This window comes from Anoplopoma fimbria, chromosome 11, assembly GCF_027596085.1.
Source record: "Anoplopoma fimbria isolate UVic2021 breed Golden Eagle Sablefish chromosome 11, Afim_UVic_2022, whole genome shotgun sequence".
In the NCBI taxonomy this organism is placed as follows: Eukaryota; Metazoa; Chordata; class Actinopteri; order Perciformes; family Anoplopomatidae; genus Anoplopoma; species Anoplopoma fimbria.
The window spans coordinates 17,156,705-17,176,508 of NC_072459.1; the positions used below are offsets into that span (position 1 = coordinate 17,156,705).

General features: G+C 42.6%; 1 pseudogene; it reads right to left on the bottom strand.

Moving 5' to 3' along the window:
- Window positions 1-370: 370 nt before the first annotated feature.
- On the bottom strand, window positions 371-2,073 carry LOC129098374 (uncharacterized; annotated as a pseudogene).
- Between the last annotated feature and the right edge of the window lie 17,731 nt (window positions 2,074-19,804).

Below are 19,804 nucleotides of genomic sequence, written 5' to 3' on the forward strand. Positions count from 1 at the left end.
ATGGAGGGTAAGGGAAGGAGGGATGTAGGGTAGAGAAGCAGGGAGGGTAAAGAAGGTTGATGACTGATGCTGAGAAGAGAGCGATGGTGTCTGGTGGCTGGCAGGAACAGGGGGATTGGAGACTCTTGGGTGGGGGCTGTCTCTTTGGAAGGTCAGGTGGCACCGAGTCCCCCGTTGTTCCTGTAAACCTGTGAAAGAGAGAGAAAGAAGGGGAGAAATAATAGATAAATGGTAAAGAAATAAAAGGGGGTTGGGGGGGAGGGATGTGGAAACAGAGTCAAAGAGGAAGTGAATGGGTCCGTCATGCTTAAATACTTTGTGCAGAGAAAATGAGATATGTTCAGGGCGTGGTCATTGTTACCGAACCAAGTTATGCAGTTGGCAGAGGGTCTGAGGCCGGTGCCAATCGTCTGAATTTCTGTAACGAGAAATGAGAAAGTGAGTCAGCTATGGAGTTTTTGTGACCTGGGATGTGATAGGCTCGGATGATGAATTACTGCTGGGCCAAAACCAAGGTGAGTCTAGGCATGAACTGCATTATGTCTAGACAATGTGACCGTCCTTTGTTGATGATGTCTACGACGGCGCTGTTGTCTGAATATATAGCGATAGTCTTTTTGGACCATTCATGGCCCCAAAGAATGGCTGCTATGACTACCGGGTACATTTCAGAGATTGCCGAAGAAGGAGTGAGGGATGAGAATTTGTGCGGCCATTCGGCTGAAAACCACTTACTGCCGTAGAAGCCGCCGAAGCCGATGGAGGGGGCTGCATCTGTGAAAAGCTGGATGTCTTCCGGCTTGGTGATGTGGTCGTCGTAAAAAAAAGGAGATGCCGTTCCATGAGAAAGGAACTGGTGCCACAGTTTTAGCTCCGTTTTGCATGCTTCATCCAGTGTGGCGTGGCCGTGGAGATTTGGGACGGAGGCGGCGACTGAAAGGAGGTGGGACAAGAAAGATCGACCTTGGGGGATGATGCGGATGGCGTAGTTGAGGTGGCCTAACAGCGAAAGGAGTTGGTGTTTGGTGCATTTGGGGGCCAAGAGGTAATTTAAAATGAGTAAGGAGATCCGATTCATTTTTTCGGTAGGTATGGATGCTTGGAATGAAACTGAGTCGAGGGTGATGCCGAGGAATTCCAGGGAGGTGCTGGGGCCTACGTTTTTTTCTGAAGAAAGAGGAACGCCGAGTTCCTTGAGCGCTGAGGTTAAAGTGTTGAGGCCGTGTGCTGGGGGTGAGGAAGGTGGCGTGACGGTGAGGAAGTCATCTAAGAGGTGGATGACGTACGGAAGTTTATGAACGTTGATCAGGATCCTGCAGAGTGCTTCGGATAAGCAGTCGAAGATTTTTGGGCTGCTCTTGCACCCGAAGGTAAAGCGCACTGCGAAGTAATATGAGCCTTTACAAAGGACACCAAAAAGATGCCCGAATTCGGGGTGGATTGGAAGTACTTTGAAGGCGCTGGTGATATCTGCTTTAGACAACCAGGCTTCTTGACCTGCAAGGCGAATGAGGGATGCGGCGTTGTTGATTGTGGTGTACTGCATGGAGTAGTCCAGGCTCGGGATTAGGCTATTGATGCTTGGGATGGAAGAGCCGTGGGGGGATGAGAGGTCTATTATAAGTCTCTTTTTTCCCCTGAGTATTTCCTAGTAGCTATGCCACTGGGGCTGATTCTGAATATGGGGAAAGGTGGGCTATTGGGTGGGACGATCATGAAAGAGTCTTTGACTTCCTGAGCCAGGAGTTCGTCAACTATGTCGGGCTTGGAGATGGCTGATTTCAAATTATGGCATGTATAGGAATATTCTGGTTTAACCTGCAAACCTGGGTGGAAGCCATGTGTGAAACCTTGTGTTAGGAAGCTAGTGAACTGGCAGTCTGGGTGGTTCTGTAAGGCGGAAGCTAGAGCTTGGACCTTGATTGGTGTATTGAGGTACTTACAGAGGCTGTGCTTGGTGGGGTTGTGGGGACAGGTTGGTCTGGAGTGGGCCCCTCCGCAGAAGGAGCAGGTGTGAAAGAAGCGGCAGCTAGAGGTGCTGCATCCTAAATCATTGAAATTATTACAGACCATTCTCACCAGTTGGTGGCTGGTTTTGGGATGATGGATGGTGGGGGGATTGATGGAGGCAGGCTGTGGTAACTGGTAGGGCTCCGTCTTCTAGGAGCGGAGGTAGAAGGCAAGGGGGCTGTGAGGGTGCATGTGGTTGCTGGATGGGAAGGTGCGCCACAGAACTCTCAGTTAAGGGAGGAGCGAGCTGCAAAGACTCTGCAATACAATTCAGGGTCTAGTTCAATTCAATTCAATTCAGTTTATTTTGTATAGCCCAGAATCACAAATTACAAATTTGCCTCAGAGGGCTTTACAATCTGTGCACATGGGACATCCTCTGTCCTTCCCTCACATCGGCACAGGAGAAACTCCCCTAAAAAAAACCTTTAACAGGGAGAAAAAAGGAAGAAACCTATGGAAGAACGACAGAGGAGGGATCCTTATCCCAGGATGGACAGAATGCAATAGATGTCATGTGTACAGGATGAACAGCATAACAGAGATACAACACATTCAATGTATATGACATAAATGATTCATATAATAAGACTACTTATAATAACAGCAGCAATTATTACAGTAGAATTATAGTTATGAAAATAGGGATAGTAATGTGATTAATAATAATAATCGAAGTAGCAGTGGGTGTCAGTCGGCTCACAGCAGGAGGCACGACTACGGTCCAGGTACCACAACGATTCATGGAAACCTGCAGAACGAGAAAGCAAAAGGGCTTCAGGGTGGAAGTGAAGCTAAAATGCTTAATGGTACAGGTAATAGTAATGTGACTAGTAATAATAATGGTGGTAGCAGTCGGTGTCAGCAGGGCCGTAGCAGGATGCACGACCACGGTCCAGGTACAGCCACAGCTAGTGTACCCCAGTAAGTTCCTTGATTGAACTGCTACACGTGAGCGGCAGCTTCGGATGCGAAGAGGACATGATAGGTGTAAAAACCGTTGCCGCCGAACCTCAAGGCCAGGTCTAGGATTAGCGACAAGTAGTCATCCAGCTCAGGCCTGCGGTCTGGAAAAACCGAGCAGATGGTGTCATGGAAAAGGGAGAAAGAATAGGCGAATTCAGCTGTTGTGAGTTCCTTGGAGCGGGTGGGGAGTGGCTGTTTGAGCTTGATGGGGAGGGGGAAAAGCGGAAACAGGAGGAAAGAAGGGGTTTTGGCCGGTTGCTCCGCTATGGGCCCCTGCTGTTGGAGCTGTCTGAGCAGCTGAGGTAGCTGGATTGATGTTGGGCGGAGCAAAGTTGGCCAAGGTAGATGAGGAAGGAAAGGCAGGAGGGAGAGAAGAGGAAAGGATGTTGTGCTGAAGGGATGCATGTGCGTGGGTTGATAGTGCAGATTGGGGGAAAACAATTGCAGGATGTGATGTCTCTGGGGCAGAGAGAGTTTGCTGCAACACAACCTGGCCCTCTGGAAGGGCTGCTGTGGCTGACTGGGCTTCTCCGGCCGTCGGATGCGTTGTGACGTCATCGGCATAGCGGCTGACGCAGCGTCGGGAATCCGGAAGTGCTTGGAAGGTTTGCCGAGTGAGAGTGTTGTTGTGTTGGGAGTCCGTGAAAAGTTTGTATAGTTTTTAATTTCTGTCGGACTTATTGAACGGGATGTTGCGCTGGGTGAGTACGTCCACTTGGAGATGTGGGACATGTTGGGGCTGTTGGAGAGTCGGCGTGGTGAAGGAGGGTCGGGCGGTTTTGCCCGTCAATCGAGCGCCTGGATCTCAAGTGGGTGGGAGAACAGCGTCGGGTTTGAAGTTGAGTTCTCCCCCTGGGGCTGATGGAAGGCGAGGGACCGACGACCTCGGAGTTGTCCGGGGACGAATGCAGGGAGCCACGAGGAACGTGGATGGTGGAACGGAGCCGAGGTTGCTGGCGACGAAGGATGGTGGGAAAAGGTTGGAGCTCCGGGACTTCGGGAGTTAACCCGTGTTCTTCGAACAGCTCGTTGCCGGAAGGATTTAGGGAGAGTTCCTGGTCCATGATGCCAGGTAAGCGGTTTAGAGTTTCTTGTTAGTTATGTTTGTTTTGCTCGCGATTCTCACGTCATGTGGAAACAGAGTCAAAGAGGAAGTGAATGGGTCCGCCATGCTTAAATACTTTGTGCAGATGAAATGAGATATGTTCAGGGTGTGGTCATTGTTCCCGAACCAAGTTATTAAAACTTAATTTATCATGCCAAGCAAAAAGACTAGAATCTCTAAATAATTTGCTTAAATAATTCCTTTGGCACATTCATGCATTGAAGCATAGTCATTTATGGTTATTAAACCTAGAAAGTTTCTTTGAATCCTTAAATCTTGTTTTGTGGTAAACTGAAGAAGGGAATATGTGTTAAAATTTCGATTGCAATACATTTTGCATTCAAATCAAAGATTACATTACATTACAGTCATTTAGCAGACACTTTTATCCAAAGCGACTTACAATCAGTAGTATATTACATATCATTCATTCATTCACACACTGATGACAGGCTACCATGCAAGGTGCCACCATCAGACTCTAACTAACATTCATGCAACATCCAGTCCACACCGATGGCAAGCCTTCGGGAGCAACTTGGGGTTAAGTGTCTTGCCCAAGGACACATCGAACCACCGACTCTCTGATTGGAGAACTACCTTGCTCTCCACTACGCCACAAGATCGTTTACTCTGGTAAAGGCCTTACAAGCCAATTTTAAAACTATGCTTTTGTTCCCGTTTTGTTCAAGGCCACTTTAATGGTGGATAGATTCATAGGATAGGTTAATAGTTAAATAACCAAAAAATAATAAAAGTAACCGCAACCAAAGCAGGTCATTTGTCCTAGTGCTGAATTTATTTCATAATGCGACGAGTCATCTGCTATTAACCTACAAAAATTAAAATGCACAGTATGAGTAGGTGCCAGACTGATGTTACTACTACTAGTAAAGTCAGGTTTCTAGGATACAATGGCAGGCTGGAGTAAGATGGAGGGGGATTGTGTGCTGGATGTGTGCTAGGGGGGGCAACAGGAACAGAATGTACTCCAACTGAATGCTTATGAGACATCTAAGAAAGAGATTGTGTAACAGAGGGTGGTAGGAAAAAATGAGAAAAGGAAGAGGAAGAAAACAGGGGAGGAAGGACTGGCTGCTGGGAGTGTAGGTGAGAGAGGAGATAGGAAAAGAGAGAAAATGTGTGCGTGTGAAGCTGAGGATGTGTGGAAAACACTCAGGAGCGAGGAAGAACGAGAAATGTAAGAGAGGGGAGATGTGAAAGCAAGAAGCAACTGTGTGAGATTGATCAAGATATGGAAACCTTTACATTACACCCATACGTGATTGCTGAATATTTGATTCCAAACATATAGGTATTAATGTGTCTTTCACGGCAGCTGGTGTCAAGCAATGTCACAAGGTCACGCCAGAGATCACAAACCACACAAAAATTCATCTTATCAAGCATCAAGTAATACGTTTGGGGAGAAGTAGCCAGAGCACAGACTATTCACCATCGTGTGAAGAGCTACTGTCAGCTACAGCAAAGGCTTAGATGTGTTCGAGACAACACAGAGAGGCGACTATTTGTTCAGTACAACAATGGCGGCTCCTGAAGAGGTTGGCTATGCTGCATAGCATCAGTTATATCAGAAGTAAAGAGTAATTCTTAATTTAAAGTAAAGCAAAGAGCGGCACTGAAGGCTATTCTTCATAAAATAGATATTTTTGCTCTTCTTGTCCTTCCAAGGTTGCCTGACACTTCTCCTTACTCACTTTGGTAAATTTGATTGAAAGATGGTTCATCAAATCACATGCCACGTCATTTTTGACAGTGCCTGCCCTTTTCCAAACAGTTTCCTATGATGACTTCTCCAATGGTTTTGTGTAAACACCATCTGGCAGGTCAGGTTAAGGCTCTGTGTCCTGGTTCTGACAACGCTTGCTTCAATTGGCCTGATTCGGACATATTCACGGTGACTCACTCCTGCTCTTTTAGCTGTCATTTCCTTCGGCACTGGCCACTGAAGTGTAAGTAGAATTAATTTATGCATATCCAATCTTTGTGTCAAGTTATATATTTATATATGGGTGTTTACATGTCTTTTTACTATAGTAAAGTGATGCTGATGAGAGAAGCAGGGAGAGCAAGTTCTGCTTTGGAGACTATCTTACCACCTGAAAGGTGTCTGTATTTTTACTGTACTGTCTATCTGAGTTGAATGAAAAAAATGTTGCGACAACAGCAATGACGAACTAAGAATGATGTGCTCTTGTTACGGTCTACGGGGGGGGGGGGGTACCCAAATGCAGAACACAAACTCGGAGAGGAGGAATAGTGAACAGGGTTTATTGGTAGGGTTATCTGGAGAATGGAGGTGGAAGGAGGGGAGAAGTTTGGCAGTCGTGGGCAGATGGGTAGTGGATGGCTGGCTGAGGCTGAGCGGCAGGCAAGGAGGTGAATGGAGCGGCAGGCAGGTGAGTAATGGTCCTGTAGCACAAGGAGAACAAGGTTAGAGGGAACCAAAGAAACTGGCAAGAATACTCGAAAGCACAATACATAAAGGCCTGGAGCGTGCTCTACCACTGTGGTTGAAACAACGATCTGGCGGTGAGTGACTGGATGACCGGGGTTGATATACTGCAGAGTGGATGAGTAGATTGATGGCAGGTGTGTGGCTTGGAGCAGGTGAGTATACTTGACAGTAATCAGGGAGCTGGGGAGAGTGAGAGGAGTGACACGCTCACCTCACAGACACACACAGAGAGATAAACAAACAAGGGAGCACAGGAGACACAAGGGCAAAGGAAAACACATGAAACACAAGGAATAACAGGAGACATGGCCATGGCAGCTCTGTAACATGACAGTTGAAACAAATATATTAAAATGTTTTTCTTTTAGTTCGAAAGCCGGTCCACATTAAGTATATTCATGCACAATGATCTAATACATGATGCAAATTATGTCGGTATGTGTGTGATTGAAAGATAGAGAAAGAAATATGTGTTGGGAGACCGCAGTGTATCTTGTTATTAGAAACATTTGTTATATAGATTAACCTCTAATATAATACAGTTCTAGGTAAAGTTAACCAAAATGTATTGTTTTTGACTCAACTTTCTTTCTTGTATGGTTTATGTTCTTTGCTGAAAAGATAGCGAACAGAGACAGAGCAAAAAAGGAGCAGAGCATATTCCCTCAACTGCTAGAGTCAAGTCTTCTTCAATACAGCATGATGTTCTTTTAGTAAAGTATGGTCCCATTTAGAGTAAAATAGACCATATTTGTATGCTTTAGGGCAGGCTTACTGTGATTGACAGATCCCTGCTGCTACCAGAGCCGTGTACGGTGTCACTACGTCACTCCTTCGCATTTCAAATATTGTAACTTCCGTTCATCAGTTGCAAGAAAACAACACGGCGAGGGCAAAATTGCTGAACTTGTGGCTTCATAACGCCAGTCCAGAAAACCAATGGGTGGGGTCATGATGACTACGTCCACATCTTATCTACAGTCTATGGTCTATACATAGTAATGTGGCTATTTATAGCATTCATAAGAGGTCAGAGGACTTTCCTAAATCTTGAAGATGAGAATTCCCTGGTGGAGTACTGTTTGTATTCTGCCAGTCACAGGTTTCCATTGACGAAGCCACAGATCCTGGCCCACACTCTGGCCACATAAAACCATGGATGTACCTAAGACCATATTTGGTCAGATGTGGTGGATCAACTTCAACCATCGCCTTACTGTAGAATAGTTATTTTTGCTGTACAAACAATAAGCAATTGTACACAAATTACCAAAATAATTCATGTTTGCAAATAAATGTGTCAGTTCATGCAGCTAGAACTGCATGTACCACCATCTCAGGAATCCATTTTATCAAATTGAAATTGTCAAATGGAAATTATGGACAAGCATCGTAAAGCACCAAAAAATCTTTAAGGATGAAAGGGTTAAGAATGTTTACACACATGACATGATAATGCAATCACATCAAATTATGGTTTATAGGTGCTTGTGATGAATTAAAGTTAGTTTAAACACTAGAGCCATCGGCGTGCATAGTTGACAACTGCTTTGGAGTTACTGGAGTATTTTTGCCAATACAACACATGTAAGTGTTTTCTGTTATTACCCCGCCGTGGTTACATTTTGGTAAGGTTTAAGACAAAAATAACTGTAGTGACCCCGTTGCCTTTAAATAAAGGCCACTGTGGTTACTGATTGCTTTTGTTCCGACGCGTACAATAAATGACGAAAAGTCCAGTTTCCAAATTAAATGCAATTTATTTGTGTACATTCGCAGGTTTTCCAAACACTAACAGAATATAGCCACTTTCTCTGTCATACATGTATTTCCTGTTTCCTACACAAAATAAATCATAACATATTTCAAATTCACTAAAGCAGGGTCAAAAACTGTCTCCCAATCAGTAACACCGGTTTCAGGTAACCCCACTGATTATATTGACCTTGTCTAATTGAGACCACTATTACGCCCCCCTAGTGGTAGTAGTTACACCTAAACAAAACAATAACAAAATGGCTCTTACAACAACGGTAAGGTTTAGTAAAAGATGATCGAGTTAAAAGTACGGTTTCATTAAGTATAAGAGAACTTTGTTGTTATTCTTGCAATACTAACTTTGCAGGATTACAGCAGCATAGGGTAAAGTGCACACAAGAGACATAGTAAAAGAAAGACAAGATAAAAATAAAATGAAATAAAAAACAAGTATTATAAATAAGCAATAAAAAAACAGTAAAATCCACAATTTTTTATGCTTATGGCATGATTGTGGTTATGGTTCAAATAATCCAGCATTGACTGTGGTCGCCCATGTTGAAGTCAGACACATTATGTCTTTGCTCTTAATGGTCAAGAATCAGAATTACTCGGTTACTAGAGGGCTTTGTCATGGGAACGTAAACCATTTTGTGGAATTTGCTTAAATGAAATACTATTTTTCATTGAAGGACAGTCGCCATTATTTTTCATTATCAGATATGCAAACAGTTTATTAGGGTATGTCTCATAAATTGGACCAAACAAATGTGTTCACGATCCTACACAGAGCTCTCTGCATCTAGCCCCTGGTGTCTCAAATAATGAGAAGAACTGATGCAGCTGAATCTAACCCTGCATTCCCTTCTATAGAACAACTTGGACCAATCAGTTCACTTAAAGCAATGAAAAGCAGCCAACCATTGCTGTAATTTTAATAACTGTCTCTTTTTTGGGGACAAATCACTGTAAGACGGACAAATATAATAAATGAACAAATACAAAAGGGCACTTTGCTGTGTAATAATTGAAGCCAGGAACAACAGTCACTGTTTGTTTTTATTTTCAATCTGGGCATGTTGTTATTCTGAGGGTGTTACATATAATACATATAAATATTTTTCAGCTGTCCATGATGTCAAGTAAAAGTGAAAATTGTAAAGTCAGGTATTAACTTTGGTCCATGGGTAAATACCACTTTTCCCAGCTTTACTTTCTATGTGCACCTCTTAATGGAAAAACTTTTTTTTTGCCATTATTTTTGCCTATCATCTAGTGTCACAATGGGGTTGATCTTTCAAGCTATGTCTTTAGCATGTACCAGTGGCTTAAGTGCCACAGACAAAAAGTATTGAGAGACCAACGCATTGTTGGTTTTGGTCTTTTCAGATTCATTTTGACAAAAAGACAAATTTAGAATGGCAACCTTACCTGTAAGGGGGAGTAGTAAAACAAAGCATATGAAAACCCCCAAATTGGCATCCTCTTTCTCCCAGAAACCCAAATGGAGGAGGAAATTTTTACTGAAAGAGAAGACAGGAACAGAAGGTGGATGACATACATGGCAGCCTTTTTATTATCTGCTTGGATTTTACAGCACAAATTACAACACTCACCTGTTACTACCAAGCCCTGTCTGCAGGCTGCACATTGCTCTCTTTAGAAAATGAAGTGCTGTTGGCTGTACTTGTCTATGATGTGAATGTTGTGGTGGCAGGTAAATACCGAGCATTAGGACAAGAATAGACCAATACTATCAACCTGTTACCTATGTTCTTCATGCCTCGTGGTGCATACAGCCTTCAATACTAATTGTAGACCATTGTCTTTTTTTGATCTATTATTCCTTAATCCACAAAAATTCGCCTTTTTCAGGCGGTAACCCGTTGATTAACATACATACCTATGCAAAGACTTACATCAGATTACGTCAATTCCATAATTTGATTTTCAGAAATGATTTAAGAAGAAGCCTTAAACCCTCTCAGGCTTACACAGGCCTGGTTGTGGGGGGTGGGCACCATTTACACTCTCTATGGTTCAGTCCAACTGTTAAGTACCCACTGGGATGTAGTTAGAGATGCTCTAAAAGATCTTAAACCCGAACATAGCTCTATGTCCAGCTACATGCTGGGCATCAAGCCCAATGGCGTCAATTGTAAATCTGCACAAATAAATTGTAGCCTTGCAAACAAACGCATCATTCTTATGACCCAAAAGATAGAAAGCATGGAAGATGCTGCATATTCCCTGTCATATATGGCTAAGGGAGGGAATTACTCATGAGACACATAAGGTCATTGCTGGAAAAACTAAATCATGCCACACTTTGTCTTAAAAGAAACACATGAATAAAATTATTTAACACTGTAACCCTCCGCCTTGCTACTTCAACTAGTTTGTCTTGTCTGTAGGATAGCTATGTCCTTGTATTATCATAGTGTCTGTCTTGTTAAGTTTTTTGTCATGGAAAATCTATAGTTAAATCTAAATGGGAAAAGAAAATCAATTGTTTTGTTTTTATGATCCTCTGATAAGTGCAGGATCCTCAGCTTGTAACTACCTGGACTAGGGGATCAATCGATTGCACATGTGGCTGCGTTTGTGCGTGACTGAGTGTGTCCACGGCAAGTTTTGCATTCTGGTGCAGCAAACCAGACCCCTTTAAAGAGAGTCCTGTCAACGGAAGTTCAAAATGCTTAAATATCACGTGATTCATATAGACTTCAGATAGTTCCAGGATATATATGTATATAATTAATTTTTATTATAGTTAATATAAATATTTCATATGATTCCTTATATCATATGACAGTTTAATTGACATTTAGCATGATTCCTTACAGCTCTGTTATAGCTCTGTAAACATACCTTGTTATGTATCTCACCAAGGCTCAACCACACATAAAGTAGGTTACTAATATACACCAACAAAATTCCCTACTTAATAGAGTAATGGAATACATGTTACAGATTATTTATATAATGCAGTTGTATAATACTACTATTATACTATAATACAAAATTGCTGGCCTACTTTTTTACTTACCTTGGCTTTAATTGGTCCTCCTACCTCTCCCATATTCATCAATCAAAAATCAGCTGACTACCAACATTATATAGACAGGTAATTGTCAGCAGAGTCACGAAGTTTAAAATAACTCAACCCTATGTTACTTCTTGTTTAGTGTTTAGAAGTCTCACTCACAATTTGCACTCCAATCCAGTAGCAATGTATCCCAAAAATATGTCTCTTCCTTATTGTGTATTGTTAACTTAAACATAAAGGCTCATACTCCAAAAACATTCCATCACCTACATCAAAAACTCTACAATCACAAGCATCAATCTTATATTTAGCTAATAATATATGATGTTCTTGCCTGCCGTGTTTATTGTTATGTGTTGATAACTTTATCCGGTATGGTTCATTATGTTGTGACGTGTGCCACCGCTGCGGTCAAGGTCTTAACTGGAGGCAGGCGTTTTCACCCGCACCGGGCGGGAAAACCTTTTGTTAACATGTAACCTCGCCTGCGACGAACAGGTTCAACATAACCTGTGTCGCCCGAGGAGGACCAACAGGACGCGGCTGGCAGGCCTGCAGCCTCCAAGGGTATACGGCTAGGTCCCCGGTACCGATGTCCGGTCACCCCCGTGGGTACCCATACACAGCCTCAGCCCAGACTCACGTCGTCCCGTCCCTGACTTAAGGAGAGCCATGAGTTTTCAAAGGTCCCGGGGAGAACTGAGAGAAGGGGGAGAGGAGTGGAGGACTAGCCCTCTCTATGTGAATCACCCACTTGGCCTGGTAGTGAGCTCCGGGGTGAAAGCCTTGACGCACCTCTGTGCTTCGACAGTGAAGTACGACAGAGACGGTTCGCCCGCGGACCTCATCCAATCCTGCCTCGCTAGCCTCCGCTAAGAGAGACCTTTTAGGGGGATGTCAATTGAACTCAGTTTTAAAACCTGCAGACCAGATTGAGCTCTTACAATGGTCTTTTATATTCTAGTTGTCATGCTCCGAATTATAATCAGACTTAACTTAAAATCCCTGTTACCCCTATCTTTTACTGGCTCTCCTACACTGCAGTGGAATGAGGCGTGTGTGTTCTATAAATCACTAGTGTTGCCGTAATGGGGAGATCCTTCAACTCACCCACGGGCCGAGCGTCCTCCTTTGAAGAAGACTCCCCCTCCTAGGGCCGGAGGAGGCGCTGACAGAGAAAAAATGTGAAGAACGACGGTTTTCAAGCTTACACTTGCAGCCAAAGAAAAGTTATTTTCAGTGTGTGTGTATCATTTTAAACAAAAGTAGCAAGAGCACCAGGAAGATGTAGGTAATTAGCCACAGGTGGATTCAATCAGGGACGGGGCAGACAATCACAGTGGCGGGAAAACACACAAAGAACGAAAGTTAAGTGATCTGAAATAAGAGGAGAGGTAAGCATGACAAACAGGTGCTGCACCGGAAAAAAGGAGGAAAGACCACAAAGACACAAGAGGAAGAGAACTTCAAAATAAAACAGGAAACAAACTAAACTAAAACCAAGATCTTGACACACATGCAATGGTAACATTCTTACCCATATGTCAATATCCCTGGTCATTCCAGGCCAGAAAAAAGTTTGGGTATTGCACCCCTAGTTCTTTTCTGGCCACTGTGAGCTCCCGTTGGGCTTCCTCTGCACAACAAACCACTCTAGTTTTGTCGTCCCGCTAGGTCCCTTGATGTAAAACAGTGCTCCTCCTAGAAGATACGTTATAGAAAATGTGAACTTTTGACATGCCACGGCTACAGTTAAGTAATTCATTACTGCTAATTGATGCATGAATTAAATGCGGATTTGTTCAAATGAGGGTTTCCTTATACCTGGAACAATCATTACCATGCCATATGGTTCCTATGCAATGGAAATATTGTTTACCGCTTCAGTAAATAGGACGCACCTTAGATACAACTAGGCAACAGGAGATACTTCTGGTCCAATAAGGTTATCGAACCCTTTAGCTCAGCTATGAGCCAGAAAGCTAATGTTATGCTAGCAAGATTTAAAGTCAATAACATTGTGTATTGTTGCCTCACAGTAAATATAATTTGACATTGACAGGTCCAAGTGGAAACGCACAAGCAGCATCAGGCACAAAGACAGAGTTACACACACTACAAAGGAATACGTTTCTAGAGAATACATTTCATTCATTTGAACGTCGCTAAAATGTTGTGAAAAGTTCAGTTTGCCATTATTGTGTCTGAAATAGGGAAAAGTACAACAGCACCATCTGGTCATGCCCCACAGGCCCCTAACGCTTTTCCAGTCTTCCGACCACTCAAAGCGCTTTTACATTACATATCATTCACCCATTCATACACTGATGATACCATGCAAGGTGCCACCTGCACATCAGGACTTTAAGTCTAACTAACATTCATACAACATCCACAACATCCTTCGGGAGCAACTCAGGGTTAAGAGTCTTGCCCAAGGACACATCGACATGGACTGGAATGAGTTTGTCATTCTTACCGAGCTAGAAGTCCTCTAGCCCTGACAGGACTGTAATAATAATAATAATCAGTCCTTTATTAGTCCCACAGTGGGGAAATTTACAATTCTCTGCATTTTAACCCATCCCAGAGGAGCAGTGGGCTGCAACTTGGGGTTAGGTGTCTCGCTCAAAGACACCTCAGCACGTTGACTGTAGAGGCCAGGGTTCGAACCACCAACCTTGTGGTTGCAGGACGAGCGCTCTACCTCGTGAGCCACAGCAACCCTGTCAGTACTCTATTGATTTTGATTATTTGTTTCTTCTTTTTCCTTTCATTTTATTTTTAAAAAGAGGAAGTTTGTTTTCAGGCTAATTGGAAGAAAACATTATTGTGTTATTATAACACATTCATTTGAAAATGCATATGTCTGTTCCTACAGTTACATCTGGGATTCATTTATCAAAATGAATGCATTAAATAAGACAGCCCTACTTAAAACTAATGACAACTGCAAATCCCACATTTCCAGAGCCCAAAATTATGTCTTCAAATTGCTTCCTTGAAAAAAACAAAAAACAAAGTGGGAATAAACCTGAATAAAACTTAGACCTGCCAGTTATTATTTTCACGTCCACCCAACAATCTGACAGTGTACTGTTCTAGTACAGAGCTAAATACAGACCGGAATACAATTTAATTTCTGGCCGTGACACAAAGCTGAAACACGCAAGCTGGAAAGCTACACTACACAATTTATTATGTTTCACTTTAAACACTCTTTCCGGCCCCTATCAAAAATGGCTACCCTCGGTCAAAGCACTGCCACAGTATGAGCCTGTAGGCTGGTACAGTGGCAGTGCTAAGGCAGAAAGCATGGCATTGCTGTGAATGCATATGACACAAGTTTGGTTATGTCATGTAGAAAGCAAGTTAATATGGGACAGGTGCCGGAAGTTTAAATGACATATTACATATTGTGATAATTGTCGAAAGTACTCCCGAAATATAACTTCTCAAAAGTGATGTAGCGAGGTTGGAGAGGCCTGAAGTGACTAACAACCCGAGACATTCTTCCCCCCCTCTCTCGCTTGTAACCTCCACAGGGGAGTTCTCAATACGTCTTTCTCCCGTCTTTATGAAGTGAAAAACAGAGTTAAAACCATTTTCATATTTTTCAAACCAGACTCATCATGTGACCATACTGCCATCCAGTGGTCAATTGGTGATAACACAGATATGTGCCAAAGTGACGAGATTTGTGTCGCAGTTACATGCTAGTAAGTCACATGACCGATACATATTTCTGATCCACATAATCTCTGTTAAAGCCTGGGTATTAAGTGTATGTAACTGGAATTCCATTTCTGCATCCATACAAGTGTGTAAAGTTTATTAATCTCATAGTGAAGAAAAGTATGTGGGTTATTTGTTTAAAATGTTGGATTAGTCAATTTACTAAACAGGAACCCTCCAACACTAAGAGACAAAGAAATCTGAAATCTGGGCAAACAAAGCCAAACAAAGCACCCTACGACTTGACACCTCTCTGCTTTGACAAAACAGGGAACTTTTCTCTTGCCCACTCTCTTATCTTTTCCGTGTTGGTTGTCTGTCTTGTTAAGTGTTAAGGAGCTTATACACGCTAACGTTATTTTTATTTTAGAACAACAGCTTTTGTCAGTACTTTTTCTCCTCAAAACTCCTTTGAACATCTTATAATTATTCTTTTTAAGCAAGCCTTATTTTGTTTTAGTGTACGTCTGTTGACCTCGTGAGATATCAACTTTGATTGTTATTGTTTATTTGGGGCCCGCGGGCCAAACTTGGCCCGCGACTGATTTTATTTGGCCCGCGCCTTACCCACTGTATATATTATTGTTTTCCACCATCAGCGCTCGCACTCATTGAATATTATTGATCAACTTTGATTGTTATTGTTTAGGCCAAAACCTGTGTGTTTGGTTTGTGGGGAGCATGTCGAGATTAGTTTGAGTTTATCAACGAGTAGCCTCAGTTATAAAATTACTCCGAGCAAAAAAAAAAAAAAAAAAAAAAAAAATGAGTCAAATGTTTCACATTTTGTTTACTTTCGCCAGCTTTTCGCGCCCCACCCTTTTGCCGCTCCTGTCTCCTAGCAACCAGCTGCGGTTGTCATAAAAGAGTATAAAAAAGTTAAAATATTAAAATGGACGAGCTGCTGTAAATAGTGCAGCGGCTCCGGTGTCAGCTGGTTAATTAATAGCGCCACGTAAATTAACCGATCATTTTAACATCAGTGTGATCTGATCAGGTCCCTTGTTTTTAGTTTCAACACTTGTATCTGTAAATATTCACTTGAGTTAAAACCCAATAATTATATTTAAATGTGAATTCTCTAGTTGCTGGTCGACCATGTCGATTAAAAAAAAAATCAACTTCACCGGCACGCAATGCATCTTGGGATATGTTGGGCCGCGAAGGATCCATCAGTTGTATCCATAGACATCATATAGGTAGACGCCGCCTCCACTGCTTCAGCCCGTTGCCTCGGCGAAACGCGGCGCCGCCATATTGTTACGGGAGCTCTCTGAAGCCAGAGGTCTGTCAGACGTGTCAAACAAGCGCAAGTTGCCAGGAGCTGCGGTTTATCTGGATAAAAATCACGATAACCTTTTACATTTCGCAACCAATTTCATGGAGTATTCAAGGGTTTATGCTCTACGTGAAGTGTGTGAAAAAGATTTGCCTCTACGTTACTTTGAATCTCGCTAGTTAAATCGCCAGTCATACATGTGCATGGGTCTATGATAAACGCTCACTTTTCTTGCACAGCCCGTGCACTTTGAAAATACTGAGAAGATCTATAAACTATCGAAATAGTGCTTCTTTAGTTACTACGTATTGACCATCATTAAGAGAAAGAGCATACATCAAATAGTGAGAAACTGGCAGTCAGTGTGTTTTTCATAGTTTAATAGTTCCTTTTCAAGTATGTGCATTAAGAAACCTTGAACAGTGCAATTGGCAATACACATTTATTTCACAAATCAACATTACCAAAAAAAGCTATATATTTCTATAGCAGTAAAAATATACACATCTCAATAGTTGAACTGTAATATAAATAACATAGCATATATATAATACAATATAATATAATGACTCAGTATAATGTGCAATGGAATAACATATATATGATATATATAATATGTGAAACAATATAATATATTTTAAGTATAGGTATATATTCATATTATATAATATATATATATATATTTGTACATTTGTACAATTTGACATAATATACAATCATTCTCATAACATTTTCACATCTATGCAGTGCAATTGACACAATATATAATTTCACACAATATATGATATAATATAATAATTGAATCTAGGCTAGAACCCTTTAAAAAGTATTGTCTTGCTGAGCTTTTTTCGACTGTTGCCAGTCTGTAATTGCAGCGTGCTCAGTTTTGCAATGTGGTGCAGCCTGATCTTGTGAAATACAGACACAACCAAGGACAACAGTGCAAAGTGGTGGTTTTCAATGCCAAATTGTGTGTCCTGAATGTGCTCCTTGAGGAGAAACACATCATCTGTCCAGATGTCAGCCCGGACAAACTGCTTGACCACAGACACACTGACAGCTTGCCCTGATGCACGCTGGCGAATGAACCGCTCTGCTGACCTGACCACCTTCACTGTCCCCTCTGAAGGAATCATCAGCCCTCCTTTGTTCTTCAGAGTCAGCAGGTGGTAGCTCTCGTCGAAAGATGCGCGTGCAGCATCTGTCACCAGGCTAGCACGGCACTCACCACAGGACAGCTTTCTCAAAACCTGCCGCACCACAAACCCTGCAATGTAGACCAGTGCGTTTTCCACTAGGCCACCAAAGCGGGTTGGCAAGTAGCTGTGGTCCCCAATCAACGCAGAGACATTCACGAAGGGCACCTCAAGCTCTTCCGTTTCAGAGGGAGAGGACATCGTCAGCTCACCCAATACCATACAGGGGCACAATAGGGCACCAAAAAAAAATGCTCTCGCGCGAGCTAAAAAAATTTGGGGCAATTATTTATTTAAAAAAAGCATGGGCACAGATAATTAATGCAAGCACGCGAGCAAATATTTTATAGCACTTATTTATTATCATAAAGCGTATCTTCATTAAATATCTGTCAGCAAACATGAACTTGAAAACTGAAAACTTGAAATGTGCAACTGTAAAAGGAAAAACAAAAAAACACCTCTACATACATACATGTCTGTGTTTATCATTTCTATTTCAGACCATCCTATGATGGTGTGATGGTGATGATCCTATGAGGTGTGTATATCATGGCCAGAAAGATAGGGGAGCTGTTCATTTTTTTAACAGTAAACGGTAGCGCCTCTGCTTCATTTTTGCGAAGCTGTCGATCAATTGTGACTGGCTTAATTTGGAGAGTTCTCCTCGCTCAACCGACATGATGGCAAGATGATGAAGCCTATCTTGCCCCATTGTGCTCCTCAACCAAGTGTGAAGGCGTCTCAGTACGCTGAATGTCCTTTCACAACTGCAGCTGGACACAGGAATGGTCAGACATATTTTAATGACCTGTGTCAGTGTAGGGAACATGACATTATCGAGTAAACCGAAAAGACATTGCATGTCAGTAATTGGCAGGCTCTCCTGCTTTCTGTCCAGGTAATGTTTCGCTACCCACACCTCCTCTTGTTTAAGATCAACATTGTAGTGATCTGCGAGACCTCTGAGGTCCTCCTCTTTGAGAAAGGTGCTCGAGCCTGGGTTACAGGCCTGAACACCCTTCAGAACAACGCTGTTCAGAGATGAAAATGGATTCGTTGCTCCAGCTCCGATAATCATCCTGTCTAGGCAAAAAAATAGGTAAACATTTGTTCTCAATTTTTCAGCATTGCCTAGGTCACTTAAAAGCCCCACAACTAGACTCGACTATGTGGAAACTCACCAGGCGTCTTTGCTTTTGCCTTTGTCTTGGAACACATGACTCAGGGATTTGGTGCGTTCGCACAAGGCCTTTGCACGGTCATATACCTCCGTCGCTTTGGGGTCAGTGCGCATTTCTTTGACCGTGAAATGGCACACACAGCGCATTTAAATCATCTGCTTTTGCCAAAGGTCCACAGGCTGGTTGACGTCTTTAGGTTCACCTTTCTCATTTGGCTTGAATCTGTCAAAAAAAAAGTCTTGAAGACCATCAACAGATAAATTTTGGTGAACCTGGCAAGGTTGGAATGCAAATCCACAGCCGTGGGGTTGCTGATGTTGGACAGGCACGTGAGAACTGCGGGGAAATTCTCTATCATAGCGTTGATTGACCTCAGCTGGCACGACCATCGGGTCTTGGACAGCTGTACCAGCTCAGAAGGCTGTAAGCCAAGCTGTTTCTGGGTCTCCTTAAACTTGTCGTGGTTAACAAGGGAGCCTGAAAAGAATGTATACACATTCTGCAGGAGGTCAAATAAATTCCTGGCCTCTGGTATGGCTTGACATGTGCAACACAGCACTAAATTCAATTGATGTGCATAGCAATGCACATAAATGGCCATGGGATGGTTCTCTCTGAACTTAGCTTGGACCCCTCCAACAGTCCCACTCATGACTGAGGCGCCATCATAAGCCTGTGCAACCACCTTCACATGATCTATGCCATTCAATCTTAGCTGATCTTCAATTGCAGTGGTAATGGACTCTGCGTCAAACCCTTTCAAATCTGTCATGGCTAGCAAATGCTCTTTCACACTCCCCCCAGCAACATAACGAACACACACAGCTAGCTGCTCAGTGGTGCCATCTCTCGCTTCATCTGCCATTACTGAAAACATTCCAGCCTCCTTTATTTCTTGACTGATAGCTTTTACTATCTCTTGGGCACAGCATTGAATGACCTCATTTTGGGATGAAGGTGATAAGTATGTACTGTGAGATGGTGGTGAATATGCCTGAAGAAAAGGATCAAACTCTTTCAAGAGGTTCATACACTCCAGAAAG